This window comes from Chiloscyllium plagiosum, unplaced genomic scaffold (assembly GCF_037043375.1).
Source record: "Chiloscyllium plagiosum isolate Xiang-an unplaced genomic scaffold, Cpla_swu_hap1 HiC_scaffold_38, whole genome shotgun sequence".
NCBI lineage: Eukaryota > Metazoa > Chordata > Chondrichthyes > Orectolobiformes > Hemiscylliidae > Chiloscyllium > Chiloscyllium plagiosum.
This window is the reverse complement of record NW_028270176.1, coordinates 12,149,536-12,171,512: the sequence shown is the minus strand read 5'-3', so window position 1 is coordinate 12,171,512 and position 21,977 is coordinate 12,149,536. Positions and strand designations below refer to the sequence as shown.

General features: G+C 34.3%; 1 protein-coding gene across 3 annotated transcripts in view; it reads right to left on the bottom strand.

The window, feature by feature from the left end:
* The window catches only part of LOC122541518 (uncharacterized), a 101,267-nt gene that overhangs the window by 28,717 nt on the left and 50,573 nt on the right, over window positions 1-21,977 (bottom strand). The window contains exon 1 of one of the 3 annotated variants that reach the window (XM_087980985.1): window positions 366-382. The exons of the other annotated variants lie outside the window; for them this stretch is intronic. The gene's annotated coding sequence lies outside the window, so the exon portion shown is untranslated. Of the gene's footprint in view, window positions 1-365; window positions 383-21,977 lie in introns of those variants that run through there. 3 annotated transcript variants of the gene reach the window in all.

The window sequence follows — 21,977 nt, the reverse complement described above, 5'->3', positions numbered from 1 at the left end:
TTTAATATTCCTCTATTATTTTGCATTAATCAGTCCCTCTATACTATGTCAAATTGCTCTACATTTTACTATGAATTTCTGTCCACACATTTATATCGGTTACTTTTGGAATATACTAAATATACATTCATTATTCTTTCCAGATATTCAATATTACACATTATATATTTTATCCTGCTTATTCCAGATATTCATAATGTTCTCAACATACATGCATTACTCGGCACACAGGATTTTTAAACTGATGACGAACACATTTTCGGTTAATTGATATATAGTGATGTAAATCTCAGGGTAAATACACATTACTGTTAGACATTATTTCCCACAGTGTACATTACTCACATCCTACATATTATACAGACCATTCTATACTGGGTTACTCTCCCCTCCGGGCCACACAGCACTGGGCAGACGCTCCCCTCCGGGCCACACGGCAAGGGGCAGACACTCCCCTCCGGGCCACACGGCAAGGAGCAGACACTCCCCTCCGGGCCACACGGCACGGGGCAGCCGGTCCCCTCAAGGCCGGTGTATAATATTAAATATTTTAGTGACTGTCTCCCGGTGTATAATATTAAATATTTCAGTGACTGTCTCCCGGTGTATAATATTAAATATTTCAGTGACTGTCTCCCGGTGTATAATATTAAACATTTCAATGACAGTCTCCCCGTGTATAATATTAAACATTTCAATGACTGTCGCCCTGTGTATAATATTAAATATTTTAGTGACTGTCTCCCGGTGTATAATATTAAATATTTCAGTGACTGTCTCCCGGTGTATAATATTAAATATTTTAGTGACTGTCTCCCGGTGTATAATATTAAATATTTTAGTGACTGTCTCCCCATGTATAATATTAAATATTTCAGTGACTGTCTCCCGGTGTATAATATTAAATATTTCAGTGACTGTCTCCCGGTGTGTAATATTAAATATTTCAGTGACTGTCTCCCGGTGTATAATATTAAATATTTTAGTGACTGTCTCCCGGTGTATAATATTAAATATTTTAGTGACTGTCTCCCCATGTATAATATTAAATATTTCAGTGACTGTCTCCCGGTGTATAATATTAAATATTTCAGTGACTGTCTCCCGGTGTATAATATTAAATATTTCAGTGACTGTCTCCCCGGTGTATAATATTAAACATTTCAGTGACTGTCTCCCCGGTGTATAATATTAAATATTTCAGTGACTGTCTCCCCGTGTATAATATTAAATATTTTAGTGACTGTCTCCCGGTGTATAATATTAAACATTTCAGTGACTCTCCCCGGTGTATAATATTAAATATTTCAGTGACTCTCCCCGGTGTATAATATTAAATATTTCAGTGACTGTCTCCCGGTGTATAATATTAAACATTTTAGTGACTCTCCCAGTGTATAATATTAAACATTTTACTGACTGTCTCCCGGTGTATAATATTAAACATTTCAGTGACTGTCTCCCCGGTGTATAATATTAAATATTTCAGTGACTGTCTCCCGGTGTATAATATTAAACATATCAGTGACTGTCTCCCGGTGTATAATATTAAACATTTTAGTGACTGTCTCCCGGTGTATAATATTATACATTTTAGTGATTGTCTCCCGGTGTATAATATTAAATATTTCAGTGACTGTCTCCCGGTGTATAATATTAAACATGTCAGTGGCTGTCTCCCCGGTGTATAATATTAAACATTTCAGTGACTCTCCCCGGTGTATAATATTAAATATTTCAGTGACTGTCTCCCGGTGCATAATATTAAACATTTTAGTGACTCTCCCAGTGTATAATATTAAATATTTCAGTGACTGTCTCCCGGTGTATAATATTAAACATTTTAGTGACTGTCTCCCCGGTGTATAATATTAAACATTTTAGTGACTGTCTCCCGGTGTATAATATTAAATATTTTAGTGACTGTCTCCCGGTGTATAATATTAAACATTTTAGTGACTGTCTCCCCGGTGTATAATATTAAACATTTTTGTGACGGTCTCCCGGTGTATAATATTAAACATTTCAGTTACACTCCCCGGTGTATAATATTAAATATTTCAGTGACTGTCTCCCGGTGTATAATATTAAATATTTTAGTGACTGTCTCCCGGTGTATAATATTAAACATTTCAGTGACTGTCCCCCCGGTGTATAATATTAAACATTTTAGTGACTGTCTCCCGGTGTATAATATTAAACATTTCAGTGACTGTCTCCCAGTGTATAATATTAAACATTTCAGTGACTCTCCCCGGTGTATAATATTAAATATTTCAGTGACTGTGTCCCGGTGTATAATATTAAACATTTTAGTGACTCTCCCTGTGTATAATATTAAACATTTCAGTGACTGTCTCCCGGTGCATAATATTAAACATTTCAGTGACTCTCCCCGGTGTATAATATTAAATATTTCAGTGACTGTCTCCCGGTGTATAATATTAAACATTTTAGTGACTGTCTCCCGGTGTATAATATTAAACATTTCAGTGACTGTCTCCCGGTGTATAATATTAAACATTTCAGTGACTGTCTCCCGGTGTATAATATTAAATATTTCAGTGACTGTCTCCCGGTGTATAATATTAAATATTTTAGTGACTGTCTCCCGGTGTATAATATTAAATATTTCAGTGACTGTCTCCCGGTGTATAATATTAAACATTTTACTGACTGTCCCCTGGTGTATAATATTAAACATTTTAGTGACTGTCTCCTGGTGTATAATATTAAACATTTTAGTGACTGTCTCCCGGTGTATAATATTAAATATTTCAGTGACTGTCTCCCGGTGTATAATATTAAATATTTCAGTGACTGTCTCCCGGTGTATAATATTAAACATTTCAGTGACTGTCTCCCGGTGTATAATATTAAACATTTCAGTGACTGTCTCCCGGTGTATAATATTAAACATTTCAGTGACTGTCTCCCCGGTGTATAATATTAAACATTTCAGTGACTGTCTCCCGGTGTATAATATTAAACATTTTAGTGACTGTCTCCCGGTGTATAATATTAAATATTTTACTGACTGTCTCCCGGTGTATAATATTAAACATTTCAGTGACTGTCTCCCGGTGTATAATATTAAATATTTCAGTGACTGTCTCCCGGTGTATAATATTAAACATTTTACTGACTGTTTCCCGGTGTATAATATTAAACATTTCAGTGACTGTCTCCCGGTGTATAATATAAAACATTTCAGTGACTGTCTCCCGGTGTATAATATAAAACATATCAGTGACTGACTCCCGGTGTATAATATTAAATATTTTCGTGACTGTCTCCACGGTGTATAATATTAAACATTTTACTGACTGTCTCCCGGTGTATAATATTAAAGATTTTACTGACTGTCTCCCGGTGTATAATATTAAACATTTTACTGACTGTCTCCCGGTGTATAATATTAAACATTTCAGTGACTGTCTCCCGGTGAAAAATATTAAACATTTTAGTGACTGTCTCCCGGTGTATAATATTAAATATTTCAGTGACTGTCTCCCGGTGTATAATATTAAATATTTCAGTGACTGTCTCCCGGTGTATAATATTAAACATTTCAGTGACTGTCTCCCGGTGTATAATATTAAACATTTCAGTGACTGTCTCCCGGTGTATAATATTAAACATTTCAGTGACTGTCTCCCCGGTGTATAATATTAAATATTTCAGTGACTGTCTCCCGGTGTATAATATTAAACATTTTAGTGACTGTCTCCCGGTGTATAATATTAAATATTTTACTGACTGTCTCCCGGTGTATAATATTAAACATTTCAGTGACTGTCTCCCGGTGTATAATATTAAATATTTCAGTGACTGTCTCCCGGTGTATAATATTAAATATTTTACTGACTGTTTCCCGGTGTATAATATTAAACATTTCAGTGACTGTCTCCCGGTGTATAATATAAAACATTTCAGTGACTGTCTCCCGGTGTATAATATAAAACATATCAGTGACTGACTCCCGGTGTATAATATTAAATATTTTCGTGACTGTCTCCACGGTGTATAATATTAAACATTTTACTGACTGTCTCCCGGTGTATAATATTAAAGATTTTACTGACTGTCTCCCGGTGTATAATATTAAACATTTTACTGACTGTCTCCCGGTGTATAATATTAAACATTTCAGTGACTGTCTCCCGGTGAAAAATATTAAACATTTCAGTGACTGTCTCCCCGGTGTATAATATTAAACATTTTAGTGACTGTCTCCCGGTGTATAATATGAAACATTTCAGTGACTGTCTCCCGGTGTATAATATTAAACAGTTCAGTGAATGTCTCCCGGTGTATAATATTAAATATTTTAGTGACTGTCTCCCGGTGTATAATATTAAACATTTCAGTGACTGTCTCCCCCGGTGTACAATATTAAATATTTCAGTGACTGTCTCCCGGTGTATAATATTAAACATTTCAGTGACTGTCTTAAATATTTCAGTGACTGTCTCCCGGTGTATAATATTAAATATTTCAGTGACAGTCTCCCGGTGTATAATATTAAATATTTCATTGACTCTCCCCGGTGAACAACATTAAACATTTTAGTGACTGTCTCCCGGTGTATAATATTAAATATTTCAGTGACTGTCTCCCGGTATATAATATTAAACATTTCAGTGACTGTCTCCCCGGTGTATAATATTAAACATTTCAGTGACTGTCTCCCGGTGTATAATATTAAATATTTCAGTGACTGTCTCCCGGTGTATAATATTAAATATTTCAGTGACTGTCTCCCGGTGTATAATATTAAATATTTCAGTGACTGACTCCCGGTGTATACTATTAAATATTTCAGTGACAGTCTCCCGGTGTATAATATTAAATATTTCAGTGAGTCTCCCCGGTGAACAACATTAAACATTTTAGTGACTGCCCCGGTGTATAATATTAAACATTTTAGTGACTGTCTCCCGGTGTATAATATTAAATATTTTAGTGACTCTCCCCGGTGTATAATATTAAATATTTTAGTGATTGTCTCCCGGTGTAAAATATTAAACATTTTAGTAACTGTCTCCGGGTGTATAATATTAAATATTTCAGTGACTCTCCCTGGTGTATAATATTAAATATTTCAGTGACTGTCTCCCCGTGTATAATATTAAACATTTCAGTGACTGTCTCCCCGTGTATAATATTAAATATTTCAGTGGCTCCCCCGGTGTATAATATTAAACATTTCAGTGACTCTCCCGGTGTCTAATAGTAAATATTTCAGTGACTCTCCCCGGTGTATAATATAAAATTTTTCAGTGACTCTCCCCGGTGTATAATATTAAATATTTCAGTGACTCTCCGCGGTGTATAATATTAAATATTTCAGCTACTCGCCCCGTGTATAATATTAAATATTTCAGTGGCTCCCCGGGTGTATAATATTAAACATTTCAGTGACTGTCTCCCGGTGTATAATATTAAACATTTTAGTGACTGTCTCCCCGTGTATAATATTAAATATTTTAGTGACTGTCTCCCGGTGTATAATATTAAACATTTCAGTGACTGTCTCCCGGTGCATAATATTAAATATTTTAGTGACTGTCTCCCGGTGTATAATATTAAATATTTTAGTGACTGTCTCCCCGTGATTAATATTAAATATTTTAGTGACTGTCTCCCGGTGTATAATATTAAATATTTTAGTGACTGTCTCCTGGTGTATAATATTAAATATTTTAGTGACTGTCTCCCGGTGTATAATATTAAACATTTCAGTGATTGTCTCCCGGTGTATAATATTAAATATTTTAGTGACTGTCTCCCGGTGTATAATATTAAATATTTTAGTGACTGTCTCCCCGTGTTTAATATTAAATATTTTAGTGACTGTCTCCGGTGTATAATATTAAATATTTTAGTGACTGTCTCCCCCGGTGTATAATATTAAATATTTTACTGACTGTCTCCCGGTGTATAATATTAAAGATTTTACTGACTGTCTCCCGGTGTATAATATTAAACATTTCAGTGACTGTCTCCCCGGTGTATAATATTAAATATTTTAGTGACTGTCTCCCAGTGTATAATATTAAATATTTTAGTGACTGACTCCCGGTGAAAATTGTTAAATATTTTAGTAACTGTCTCCGGGTGTATAATATTAAATATTTCAGTGACTTTCCCTGGTGTATAATATTAAACATTTCAGTGATATCTCCCCGTGTATAATATTAAATATTTCAGTGACTCTCCGCGGTGTATAATATTAAATATTTTAGTGACTGTCTCCCGGTGTATAATATTATATATTTCAGTGGCTCCCCCGGTGTATAATATAAAATATATCAGTGACTCTCCCCGGTGTATAATATTAAATATTTCAGCTACTCGCCCAGTGTATAATATTAAATATTTCAGTGGCTCCCCCGGTGTATAATATTAAACATTTCAGTGACTGTCTCCCGGTGTATAATATTAAACATTTTAGTGACTGTCTCCCCGTGTATAATATTAAATATTTTAGTGACTGTCTCCCCGTGTTTAATATTAAATATTTTAGTGACTGTCTCCACGGTGTATAATATTAAATATTTTACTGACTGTCTCCCGGTGTATAATATTAAAGATTTTACTGACATTCCCCCGGTGTATAATATTAAACATTTTACTGACTGTCTCCCGGTGTATAATATTAAACATTTCAGTGACTGTCTCCCGGTGAAAAATATTAAACATTTCAGTGACTGTCTCCCCGGTGTATAATATTAAACATTTTAGTGACTGTCTCCCGGTGTATAATATGAAACATTTCAGTGACTGTCTCCCGGTGTATAATATTAAACATTTCAGTGACTGTCTCCCCCGGTGTATAATATTAAATATTTCAGTGACTGTCTCCCGGTGTATAATATTAAAGATTTCACTGACTGTCTCCCGGTGTATAATATTAAACATTTTACTGACTGTCTCCCGGTGTATAATATTAAACATTTCAGTGACTGTCTCCCGGTGAAAAATATTAAACATTTCAGTGACTGTCTCCCCGGTGTATAATATTAAACATTTTAGTGACTGTCTCCCGGTGTATAATATGAAACATTTCAGTGACTGTCTCCCGGTGTATAATATTAAACATTTCAGTGACTGTCTCCCGGTGTATAATATTAAATATTTTAGTGACTGTCTCCCGGTGTATAATATTAAACATTTCAGTGACTGTCTCCCCCGGTGTATAATATTAAATATTTCAGTGACTGTCTCCCGGTGTATAATATTAAACATTTCAGTGACTGTCTCCCGGTGTATAATATTAAATATTTCAGTGACTGTCTCCGGTGTATAATATTAAACATTTCAGTGACTGTCTCCCCGGTGTACAATATTAAACATTTCAGTGACTGTCTCCCGGTGTATAATATTAAACATTTCAGTGACTGTCTTAAATATTTCAGTGACTGTCTCCCGGTGGAGAATATTAAATATTTCAGTGACAGTCTCTCGGTGTATAATATTAAATATTTCAGTGACTCTCCCCGGTGAACAACATTAAACATTTTAGTGACTGTCTTCCGGTGTATAATATTAAATATTTCAGTGACTGTCTCCCGGTATATAATATTAAACATTTCAGTGACTGTCTCCCCGGTGTATAATATTAAACATTTCAGTGACTGTCTCCCGGTGTATAATATTAAATATTTCAGTGACTGTCTCCCGGTGTATAATATTAAATATTTCAGTGACTGACTCCCGGTGTATACTATTAAATATTTCAGTGACAGTCTCCCGGTGTATAATATCAAATATTTCAGTGAGTCTCCCCGGTGTATAATATTAAATATTTTAGTGACTGTCTCCCAGTGTAAAATATTAAACATTTTAGTAACTGTCTCCGGGTGTATAATATTAAATATTTCAGTGACTCTCCCTGGTGTATAATATTAAACATTTCAGTGACTGTCTCCCCGTGTATAATATTAAACATTTCAGTGACTGTCTCCCCGTGTATAATATTAAATATTTCAGTGGCTCCCCCGGTGTATAATATTAAACATTTCAGTGACTCTCCCGGTGTCTAATAGTAAATATTTCAGTGACTCTCCCCGGTGTATAATATAAAATTTTTCAGTGACTCTCCCCGGTGTATAATATTAAATATTTCAGTGACTCTCCGCGGTGTATAATATTAAATATTTTAGTGACTGTCTCCCGGTGTATAATATTATATATTTTAGTGACTGTCTCCCCGTGTTTAATATTAAATATTTTAGTGACTGTCTCCCGGTGTATAATATTAAATATTTTAGTGACTGTCTCCTGGTGTATAATATTAAATATTTTAGTGACTGTCTCCCGGTGTATAATATTAAACATTTCAGTGATTGTATCCCGGTGTATAATATTAAATATTTTAGTGACTGTCTCCCGGTGTATAATATTAAATATTTTAGTGACTGTCTCCCCGTGTTTAATATTAAATATTTTAGTGACTGTCTCCGGTGTATAATATTAAATATTTTAGTGACTGTCTCCCCCGGTGTATAATATTAAATATTTCAGTGACTGTCTCCCGGTGTATAATATTAAACATTTCAGTGACGGTCTCCCGGTGTATAATATTAAACATTTTAGTGACTGTCTCCCCGTGTATAATATTAAATTTTTTAGTGACTGTCTCCCGGTGTATAATATTAAACATTTCAGTGACTGTCTCCCCGGTGTATAATATTAAATATTTTAGTGACTGTCTCCCAGTGTATGATATTAAATTTTTCAGTGATTGTCTCCCGGTGTATAATATTAAACATTTCAGTGACTCTCCCCGGTGAACAACATTAAACATTTTAGTGACTGCCCCGGTGTATAATATTAAACATTTCAGTGACTGTCTCCCCGGTGTATAATATTAAATATTTTAGTGACTCTCTCCGGTGTATAATATTAAATATTTTAGTGACTGTCTCCCGGTGTATAATATTAAATATTTCAGTGACTGTCGCCCCGTGTATAATATTAAATATTTTAGTGACTGACTCCCGGTGAAAAATGTTAAATATTTTAGTAACTGTCTCCGGGTGTATAATATTAAATATTTCAGTGACTCTCCCTGGTGTATAATATTAAACATTTCAGTGACTGTCTCCCCGTGTATAATATTAAATATTTCAGTGACTCTCCGCGGTGTATAACATTAAATATTTCAGTGACTGTCTCCCGGTGTATAATATAAAACATTTCAGTGGCTGTCTCCCCGGTGTATAATATTAAACATTTCAGTGACTCTCCCCGGTGTATAATATTAAATATTTCAGTGACTGTCTCCCGGTGCATAATATTAAACATTTTAGTGACTCTCCCAGTGTATAATATTAAATATTTTAGTGACTGTCTCCCGGTGTATAATATTAAACATTTCAGTGACTGTCCCCCCGGTGTATAATATTAAACATTTTAGTGACTGTCTCCCGGTGTATAATATTAAACATTTCAGTGACTGTCTCCCAGTGTATAATATGAAACATTTCAGTGACTCTCCCCGGTGTATAATATTAAATATTTCAGTGACTGTGTCCCGGTGTATAATATTAAACATTTTAGTGACTCTCCCTGTGTATAATATTAAACATTTCAGTGACTGTCTCCCGGTGCATAATATTAAACATTTCAGTGACTCTCCCCGGTGTATAATATTAAATATTTCAGTGACTGTCTCCCGGTGTATAATATTAAATATTTTAGTGACTGTCTCCCGGTGTATAATATTAAACATTTTAGTGACTGTCTCCCCGGTGTATAATATTAAACATTTTAGTGACTGTCTCCCGGTGTATAATATTAAATATTTTAGTGACTGTCTCCCGGTGTATAATATTAAACATTTTAGTGACTGTCTCCCCGGTGTATAATATTAAACATTTTAGTGACGGTCTCCCGGTGTATAATATTAAACATTTCAGTTGCACTCCCCGGTGTATAATGTTAAATATTTCAGTGACTGTCTCCCGGTGTATAATATTAAACATTTCAGTGACTGTCTCCCAGTGTATAATATTAAATATTTCAGTGACTGTCTCCCGGTGTATAATATTAAATATTTTAGTGACTGTCTCCCGGTGTATAATATTAAATATTTCAGTGACTGTCTCCCGGTGTATAATATTAAACATTTTACTGACTGTCCCCTGGTGTATAATATTAAACATTTTAGTGACTGTCTCCCGGTGTATAATATTAAACATTTTAGTGACTGTCTCCCGGTGTATAATATTAAATATTTCAGTGACTGTCTCCCGGTGTATAATATTAAATATTTTAGTGACTGTCTCCCGGTGTATAATATTAAACATTTCAGTGACTGTCCCCCCGGTGTATAATATTAAACATTTTAGTGACTGTCTCCCGGTGTATAATATTAAACATTTCAGTGACTGTCTCCCAGTGTATAATATGAAACATTTCAGTGACTCTCCCCGGTGTATAATATTAAATATTTCAGTGACTGTGTCCCGGTGTATAATATTAAACATTTTAGTGACTCTCCCTGTGTATAATATTAAACATTTCAGTGACTGTCTCCCGGTGCATAATATTAAACATTTCAGTGACTCTCCCCGGTGTATAATATTAAATATTTCAGTGACTGTCTCCCGGTGTATAATATTAAATATTTTAGTGACTGTCTCCCGGTGTATAATATTAAATATTTCAGTGACTGTCTCCCGGTGTATAATATTAAACATTTTACTGACTGTCCCCTGGTGTATAATATTAAACATTTTAGTGACTGTCTCCCGGTGTATAATATTAAACATTTTAGTGACTGTCTCCCGGTGTATAATATTAAATATTTCAGTGACTGTCTCCCGGTGTATAATATTAAATATTTTAGTGACTGTCTCCCGGTGTATAATATTAAACATTTTAGTGACTGTCTCCCGGTGTATAATATTAAATATTTCAGTGACTGTCTCCCGGTGTATAATATTAAATATTTCAGTGACTGTCTCCCGGTGTATAATATTAAACATTTCAGTGACTGTCTCCCGGTGTATAATATTAAACATTTCAGTGACTGTCTCCCGGTGTATAATATTAAATATTTTAGTGACTGTCTCCCGGTGTATAATATTAAATATTTTAGTGACTGTCTCCCGGTGGAAAAGATTAAACATTTCAGTGACTCTCCCCGGTGAACAACATTAAACATTTTAGTGACTGCCCCGGTGTATAATATTAAACATTTCAGTGACTGTCTCCCCGGTGTATAATATTAAATATTTTAGTGACTCTCTCCGGTGTATAATATTAAATATTTTAGTGACTGTCTCCCGGTGTATAATATTAAATATTTCAGTGACTGTCGCCCCGTGTATAATATTAAATATTTTAGTGACTGACTCCCGGTGAAAAATGTTAAATATTTTAGTAACTGTCTCCGGGTGTATAATATTAAATATTTCAGTGACTCTCCCTGGTGTATAATATTAAACATTTCAGTGACTGTCTCCCCGTGTATAATATTAAATATTTCAGTGACTCTCCGCGGTGTATAACATTAAATATTTCAGTGACTGTCTCCCGGTGTATAATATAAAACATTTCAGTGGCTGTCTCCCCGGTGTATAATATTAAACATTTCAGTGACTCTCCCCGGTGTATAATATTAAATATTTCAGTGACTGTCTCCCGGTGCATAATATTAAACATTTTAGTGACTCTCCCAGTGTATAATATTAAATATTTTAGTGACTGTCTCCCGGTGTATAATATTAAACATTTCAGTGACTGTCCCCCCGGTGTATAATATTAAACATTTTAGTGACTGTCTCCCGGTGTATAATATTAAACATTTCAGTGACTGTCTCCCAGTGTATAATATGAAACATTTCAGTGACTCTCCCCGGTGTATAATATTAAATATTTCAGTGACTGTGTCCCGGTGTATAATATTAAACATTTTAGTGACTCTCCCTGTGTATAATATTAAACATTTCAGTGACTGTCTCCCGGTGCATAATATTAAACATTTCAGTGACTCTCCCCGGTGTATAATATTAAATATTTCAGTGACTGTCTCCCGGTGTATAATATTAAATATTTTAGTGACTGTCTCCCGGTGTATAATATTAAACATTTTAGTGACTGTCTCCCCGGTGTATAATATTAAACATTTTAGTGACTGTCTCCCGGTGTATAATATTAAATATTTTAGTGACTGTCTCCCGGTGTATAATATTAAACATTTTAGTGACTGTCTCCCCGGTGTATAATATTAAACATTTTAGTGACGGTCTCCCGGTGTATAATATTAAACATTTCAGTTGCACTCCCCGGTGTATAATATTAAATATTTCAGTGACTGTCTCCCGGTGTATAATATTAAACATTTCAGTGACTGTCTCCCAGTGTATAATATTAAATATTTCAGTGACTGTCTCCCGGTGTATAATATTAAATATTTTAGTGACTGTCTCCCGGTGTATAATATTAAATATTTCAGTGACTGTCTCCCGGTGTATAATATTAAACATTTTACTGACTGTCCCCTGGTGTATAATATTAAACATTTTAGTGACTGTCTCCCGGTGTATAATATTAAACATTTTAGTGACTGTCTCCCGGTGTATAATATTAAATATTTCAGTGACTGTCTCCCGGTGTATAATATTAAATATTTTAGTGACTGTCTCCCGGTGTATAATATTAAACATTTCAGTGACTGTCCCCCCGGTGTATAATATTAAATATTTTAGTGACTGTCTCCCGGTGTATAATATTAAACATTTTAGTGACTGTCTCCCCGGTGTATAATATTAAACATTTTAGTGACGGTCTCCCGGTGTATAATATTAAACATTTCAGTTGCACTCCCCGGTGTATAATATTAAATATTTCAGTGACTGTCTCCCGGTGTATAATATTAAACATTTCAGTGACTGTCTCCCAGTGTATAATATTAAATATTTCAGTGACTGTCTCCCGGTGTATAATATTAAATATTTTAGTGACTGTCTCCCGGTGTATAATATTAAATATTTCAGTGACTGTCTCCCGGTGTATAATATTAAACATTTTACTGACTGTCCCCTGGTGTATAATATTAAACATTTTAGTGACTGTCTCCCGGTGTATAATATTAAACATTTTAGTGACTGTCTCCCGGTGTATAATATTAAATATTTCAGTGACTGTCTCCCGGTGTATAATATTAAATATTTTAGTGACTGTCTCCCGGTGTATAATATTAAACATTTCAGTGACTGTCCCCCCGGTGTATAATATTAAACATTTTAGTGACTGTCTCCCGGTGTATAATATTAAACATTTCAGTGACTGTCTCCCAGTGTATAATATGAAACATTTCAGTGACTCTCCCCGGTGTATAATATTAAATATTTCAGTGACTGTGTCCCGGTGTATAATATTAAACATTTTAGTGACTCTCCCTGTGTATAATATTAAACATTTCAGTGACTGTCTCCCGGTGCATAATATTAAACATTTCAGTGACTCTCCCCGGTGTATAATATTAAATATTTCAGTGACTGTCTCCCGGTGTATAATATTAAATATTTTAGTGACTGTCTCCCGGTGTATAATATTAAATATTTCAGTGACTGTCTCCCGGTGTATAATATTAAACATTTTACTGACTGTCCCCTGGTGTATAATATTAAACATTTTAGTGACTGTCTCCCGGTGTATAATATTAAACATTTTAGTGACTGTCTCCCGGTGTATAATATTAAATATTTCAGTGACTGTCTCCCGGTGTATAATATTAAATATTTTAGTGACTGTCTCCCGGTGTATAATATTAAACATTTTAGTGACTGTCTCCCGGTGTATAATATTAAATATTTCAGTGACTGTCTCCCGGTGTATAATATTAAATATTTCAGTGACTGTCTCCCGGTGTATAATATTAAACATTTCAGTGACTGTCTCCCGGTGTATAATATTAAACATTTCAGTGACTGTCTCCCGGTGTATAATATTAAATATTTTAGTGACTGTCTCCCGGTGTATAATATTAAATATTTTAGTGACTGTCTCCCGGTGGAAAAGATTAAACATTTCAGTGACTCTCCCCGGTGAACAACATTAAACATTTTAGTGACTGCCCCGGTGTATAATATTAAACATTTCAGTGACTGTCTCCCCGGTGTATAATATTAAATATTTTAGTGACTCTCTCCGGTGTATAATATTAAATATTTTAGTGACTGTCTCCCGGTGTATAATATTAAATATTTCAGTGACTGTCGCCCCGTGTATAATATTAAATATTTTAGTGACTGACTCCCGGTGAAAAATGTTAAATATTTTAGTAACTGTCTCCGGGTGTATAATATTAAATATTTCAGTGACTCTCCCTGGTGTATAATATTAAACATTTCAGTGACTGTCTCCCCGTGTATAATATTAAATATTTCAGTGACTCTCCGCGGTGTATAACATTAAATATTTCAGTGACTGTCTCCCGGTGTATAATATAAAACATTTCAGTGGCTGTCTCCCCGGTGTATAATATTAAACATTTCAGTGACTCTCCCCGGTGTATAATATTAAATATTTCAGTGACTGTCTCCCGGTGCATAATATTAAACATTTTAGTGACTCTCCCAGTGTATAATATTAAATATTTTAGTGACTGTCTCCCGGTGTATAATATTAAACATTTCAGTGACTGTCCCCCCGGTGTATAATATTAAACATTTTAGTGACTGTCTCCCGGTGTATAATATTAAACATTTCAGTGACTGTCTCCCAGTGTATAATATGAAACATTTCAGTGACTCTCCCCGGTGTATAATATTAAATATTTCAGTGACTGTGTCCCGGTGTATAATATTAAACATTTTAGTGACTCTCCCTGTGTATAATATTAAACATTTCAGTGACTGTCTCCCGGTGCATAATATTAAACATTTCAGTGACTCTCCCCGGTGTATAATATTAAATATTTCAGTGACTGTCTCCCGGTGTATAATATTAAATATTTTAGTGACTGTCTCCCGGTGTATAATATTAAACATTTTAGTGACTGTCTCCCCGGTGTATAATATTAAACATTTTAGTGACTGTCTCCCGGTGTATAATATTAAATATTTTAGTGACTGTCTCCCGGTGTATAATATTAAACATTTTAGTGACTGTCTCCCCGGTGTATAATATTAAACATTTTAGTGACGGTCTCCCGGTGTATAATATTAAACATTTCAGTTGCACTCCCCGGTGTATAATATTAAATATTTCAGTGACTGTCTCCCGGTGTATAATATTAAACATTTCAGTGACTGTCTCCCAGTGTATAATATTAAATATTTCAGTGACTGTCTCCCGGTGTATAATATTAAATATTTTAGTGACTGTCTCCCGGTGTATAATATTAAATATTTCAGTGACTGTCTCCCGGTGTATAATATTAAACATTTTACTGACTGTCCCCTGGTGTATAATATTAAACATTTTAGTGACTGTCTCCCGGTGTATAATATTAAACATTTTAGTGACTGTCTCCCGGTGTATAATATTAAATATTTCAGTGACTGTCTCCCGGTGTATAATATTAAATATTTTAGTGACTGTCTCCCGGTGTATAATATTAAACATTTCAGTGACTGTCCCCCCGGTGTATAATATTAAACATTTTAGTGACTGTCTCCCGGTGTATAATATTAAACATTTCAGTGACTGTCTCCCAGTGTATAATATGAAACATTTCAGTGACTCTCCCCGGTGTATAATATTAAATATTTCAGTGACTGTGTCCCGGTGTATAATATTAAACATTTTAGTGACTCTCCCTGTGTATAATATTAAACATTTCAGTGACTGTCTCCCGGTGCATAATATTAAACATTTCAGTGACTCTCCCCGGTGTATAATATTAAATATTTCAGTGACTGTCTCCCGGTGTATAATATTAAATATTTTAGTGACTGTCTCCCGGTGTATAATATTAAATATTTCAGTGACTGTCTCCCGGTGTATAATATTAAACATTTTACTGACTGTCCCCTGGTGTATAATATTAAACATTTTAGTGACTGTCTCCCGGTGTATAATATTAAACATTTTAGTGACTGTCTCCCGGTGTATAATATTAAATATTTCAGTGACTGTCTCCCGGTGTATAATATTAAATATTTTAGTGACTGTCTCCCGGTGTATAATATTAAACATTTTAGTGACTGTCTCCCGGTGTATAATATTAAATATTTCAGTGACTGTCTCCCGGTGTATAATATTAAATATTTCAGTGACTGTCTCCCGGTGTATAATATTAAACATTTCAGTGACTGTCTCCCGGTGTATAATATTAAACATTTCAGTGACTGTCTCCCGGTGTATAATATTAAATATTTTAGTGACTGTCTCCCGGTGTATAATATTAAATATTTTAGTGACTGTCTCCCGGTGGAAAAGATTAAACATTTCAGTGACTGTCTCCCGGTGTATAATATTAAACATTTCAGTGACTGTCTCCCGGTGTATAATATTAAATATTTCAGTGACTGTCTCCCGGTGTATAATATTAAACATTTCAGTGACTGTCTCCCGGTGTATAATATTAAACATTTCAGTGACTGTCTCCCGGTGTATAATATTAAACATTTCAGTGACTGTCTCCCGGTGTATAATATTAAATATTTTAGTGACTGTCTCCCGGTGTATAATATTAAATATTTTAGTGACTGTCTCCCGGTGGAAAAGATTAAACATTTCAGTGACTGTCTCCCGGTGTATAATATTAAACATTTCAGTGACTGTCTCCCCGGTGTATAATATTAAATATTTCAGTGACTGTCTCCCGGTGTTTAATATTCAACATTTTAGTGACTGTCGCCCGGTGTATAATATTAAATATTTCAGTGACTGTCTCCCGGTGTATAATATTAAATATTTTACTGACTGTCTCCCGATGTATAATATTAAATATTTCAGTGACTGTCTCCCGGTGTATAATATTAAACATTTCAGTGACTGTCTCCCGGTGTATAATATTAAACATTTTAGTGACTGTCTCCCGGTGTATAATATTAAATATTTCAGTGACTGTCTCCCGGTGTATAATATTAAATATTTCAGTGACTGTCTCCCGGTGTATAATATTAAATATTTCAGTGACTGTCTCCCGGTGTATAATATTAAATATTTCAGTGACTGTCTCCCGGTGTATAATATTAAACATTTTAGTGACTGTCTCCCGGTGTATAATATTAAATATTTCAGTGACTGTCTCCCGGTGTATAATATTAAATATTTCAGTGACTGTCTCCCGGTGTATAATATTAAATATTTCACTGACTGTCCCCTGGTGTATAATATTAAACATTTTAGTGACTGTCTCCCGGTGTATAATATTAAACATTTTAGTGACTGTCTCCCGGTGTATAATATTAAATATTTTACTGACTGTCTCCCGGTGTATAATATTAAACATTTCAGTGACTGTCTCCCGGTGTATAATATTAAATATTTCAGTGACTGTCTCCCGGTGTATAATATTAAATATTTCAGTGACTGTCTCCCGGTGTATAATATTAAATATTTCAGTGACTGTCTCCCGGTGTATAATATTAAACATTTCAGTGACTGTCTCCCGGTGTATAATATTAAACATTTCAGTGACTGTCTCCCGGTGTATAATATAAAACATTTCAGTGACTGTCTCCCGGTGTATAATATTAAATATTTTAGTGACTCTCCCCGGTGTATAATATTAAATATTTCAGTGACTGACTCCCGGTGTATAATATTAAATATTTTCGTGACTGTCTCCACGGTGTATAATATTAAACATTTTACTGACTGTCTCCCGGTGTATAATATTAAAGATTTTACTGACTGTCTCCCGGTGTATAATATTAAACATTTTACTGACTGTCTCCCCGGTGTATAATATTAAACATTTTAGTGACTGTCTCCCGGTGTATAATATGAAACCTATCAGTGACTGACTCCCGGTGTATAATATTAAATATTTTCGTGACTGTCTCCACGGTGTATAATATTAAACATTTTACTGACTGTCTCCCGGTGAAAAATATTAAACATTTCAGTGACTGTCTCCCCGGTGTATAATATTAAACATTTTAGTGACTGTGTCCCGGTGTATAATATGAAACATTTCAGTGACTGTCTCCCGGTGTATAATATTAAACAGTTCAGTGAATGTCTCCCGGTGTATAATATTAAATATTTTAGTGACTGTCTCCCGGTGTATAATATTAAACATTTCAGTGACTGTCTCCCCCGGTGTATAATATTAAATATTTCAGTGACTGTCTCCCGGTGTATAATATTAAACATTTCAGTGACTGTCTCCCCGGTGTACAATATTAAACATTTCAGTGACTGTCTCCCGGTGTATAATATTAAACATTTCAGTGACTGTCTTAAATATTTCAGTGACTGTCTCCCGGTGTATAATATTAAATATTTCAGTGACAGTCTCCCGGTGTATAATATTAAATATTTCAGTGACTCTCCCCGGTGAACAACATGAAACATTTTAGTGACTGCCCCGGTGTATAATATTAAACATTTCAGTGACTGTCTCCCCGGTGTATAATATTAAACATTTCAGTGACTGTCTCCCCGGTGTATAATATTAAACATTTTACTGACTGTCTCGCGGTGTATAATATTAAATATTTTAGTGACTGTCTCCGGGTGTATAATATTAAATATATTAGTGACTGTCTCCTGGTGCATAATATTAAATATTTCAGTGACTGTCTCCCCGGTGTATAATATTAAACATTTTAGTGACTGTCTCCCGGTGTATAATATTAAATATTTTAGTGACTGTCTCCCGGTGTATAATATTGAACATTTCAGTGACTGTCTCCCCGTGTATAATATTAAACATTTCAGTGACTGTCTCCCCGTGGATAATATTAAATATTTCAGTGGCTCCCTCGGTGTATAATATTAAACATTTCAGTGACTCTCCCGGGGTATAATAGTAAATATTTCAGTGACTCTCCCCGGTGTATAATATAAAATATTTCCGTGACACTCCCCGGTGTATAATATTAAATATTTCAGTGACTGTCTCCCGGTGTATAATATTAAATATTTCAGTGACTGTCTCCCGGTGTATCATATTAAATTTTTCAGTGACTGTCTCCCGGTGTATAATATTAAACATTTTCGTGACTGTCTACCGGTGTACAATGAACATTTTAGTGACTGTCTCCCGGTGTATAATATTGAACATTTCAGTGACTGTCTCCCGGTGTATAATATTAAATATTTTGCTGACTGTCTCCCGGTGTATAATATTAAACATTTCAGTGACTGTCTCCCGGTGTATAATATTAAATATTTCAGTGACTGTCTCCTGGTGTATAATATTAAACATTTCAGTGACTGTCTCCCGGTGTATAATATTAAATATTTCAGTGACTGTCTCCCCGGTGTATAATATTAAACATTTTAGTGACTGTCTCCCGGTGTATAATATTGAACATTTTAGTGACTGTCTCCCGGTGTATAATATTAAATATTTTAGTGACTGTCTCCCGGTGTATAATATTAAACATTTCAGCGACTGTCTCCCTGTGTATAATATTAAATATTTTAGCGACTGTCGCCCGGTGTATAATATTAAACATTTCAGTGACTGTCTCCCGGTGTATAATATGAAACATTTTAGTGACTGTCTCCCCGGTGTATAATATTAAATATTTCAGTGACTGTCTCCCGGTGTATAATATTAAATATTTTAGTGACTGTCTCCCGGTGTATAATATTAAACATTTCAGTGACTGTCTCCCGGTGTATAATATTAAATATTTCAGTGACTGTCTCCCGGTGTATAATATTAAACATTTCAGTGACTGTCTCCCGGTGTATAATATTAAACATTTCAGTGACTGTCTCCCGGTGTATAATATTAAATATTTCAGTGACTGTCTCCCGGTGTATAATATTAAATATTTCAGTGACTGTCTCCCAGTGTATAATATTAAATATTTCAGTGACTGTCTGCAGGTGTATAATATTAAATATTTCAGTGACTGTCTCCCGGTGTATAATATTAAATATTTCAGTGACTGTCTCCAGGTGTATAACATTAAACATTTCAGTGACTGTCTCCCCGTGTATAATATTAAATATTTTAGTGACTGTTTCCCGGTGTATAATATTAAATATTTTAGTGACTGTCTCCCGGTGTATAATATTAAATATTTCAGTGACTGTCTCCCGGTGTATAATATTAAATATTTCAGTGACTGTCTCCCGGTGTATAATATTAAATATTTCAGTGACTGTCTCCCGGTGTATAATATTAAATATTTTAGTGACTGTCTCCCGGTGTATAATATTAAATATTTCAGTGACTCTCGAGGTGTATAATATTAAAAATTTCAGTGACTGTCTCCCCGGTGTATAATATTAAACATTTCAATGACTGTCTCCCGGTGTATAATATTAAACATTTCAGTGACTGTCTCCCCGGTGTATAATATTAAACATTTCAGTGACTGTCTCCCGGTGTATAATATTAAACATTTCAGTGACTGTCGCCCGGTGTATAATATTAAATATTTCAGTGACTGTCTCCCGGTGTATAATATTAAACATTTCAGTGACTGTCTCCCGGTGTATAATATTAAATATTTCAGTGACTGTCTCCCGGTGTATAATATTAAACATTTCAGTGACTGTCTCCCGGTGTATAATATTAAATATTTTAGTGACTGTCTCCCGGTGTATAATATTAAATATTTCAGTGACTGTCTCCCGGTGTATAATATTAAATATTTCAGTGACTGTCTCCCCGGTGTATAATATTAATCATTTCAGTGACTGTCTCCCGGTGTATAATATTAAACATTTCAGTGACTGTCTCCCGGTGTATAATATTAAAGATTTTAGTGACTGTCTCCCGGTGTATAATATTAAATATTTCAGTGACTGTCTCCCGGTGTATAATATTAAATATTTCACTGACTGTCCCCTGGTGTATAATATTAAACATTTTAGTGACTGTCTCCCGGTGTATAATATTAAACATTTTAGTGACTGTCTCCCGGTGTATAATATTAAATATTTTACTGACTGTCTCCCGGTGTATAATATTAAACATTTCAGTGACTGTCTCCCGGTGTATAATATTAAATATTTCAGTGACTGTCTCCCGGTGTATAATATTAAATATTTCAGTGACTGTCTCCCGGTGTATAATATTAAATATTTCAGTGACTGTCTCCCGGTGTATAATATTAAACATTTCAGTGACTGTCTCCCGGTGTATAATATTAAACATTTCAGTGACTGTCTCCCGGTGTATAATATAAAACATTTCAGTGACTGTCTCCCGGTATATAATATAAAACATATCAGTGACTGACTCCCGGTGTATAATATTAAATATTTTCGTGACTGTCTCCACGGTGTATAATATTAAACATTTTACTGACTGTCTCCCGGTGTATAATATTAAAGATTTTACTGACTGTCTCCCGGTGTATAATATTAAACATTTTACTGACTGTCTCCCCGGTGTATAATATTAAACATTTTAGTGACTGTCTCCCGGTGTATAATATGAAACCTATCAGTGACTGACTCCCGGTGTATAATATTAAATATTTTCGTGACTGTCTCCACGGTGTATAATATTAAACATTTTACTGACTGTCTCCCGGTGAAAAATATTAAACATTTCAGTGACTGTCTCCCCGGTGTATAATATTAAACATTTTAGTGACTGTGTCCCGGTGTATAATATGAAACATTTCAGTGACTGTCTCCCGGTGTATAATATTAAACAGTTCAGTGAATGTCTCCCGGTGTATAATATTAAATATTTTAGTGACTGTCTCCCGGTGTATAATATTAAACATTTCAGTGACTGTCTCCCCCGGTGTATAATATTAAATATTTCAGTGACTGTCTCCCGGTGTATAATATTAAACATTTCAGTGACTGTCTCCCCGGTGTACAATATTAAACATTTCAGTGACTGTCTCCCGGTGTATAATATT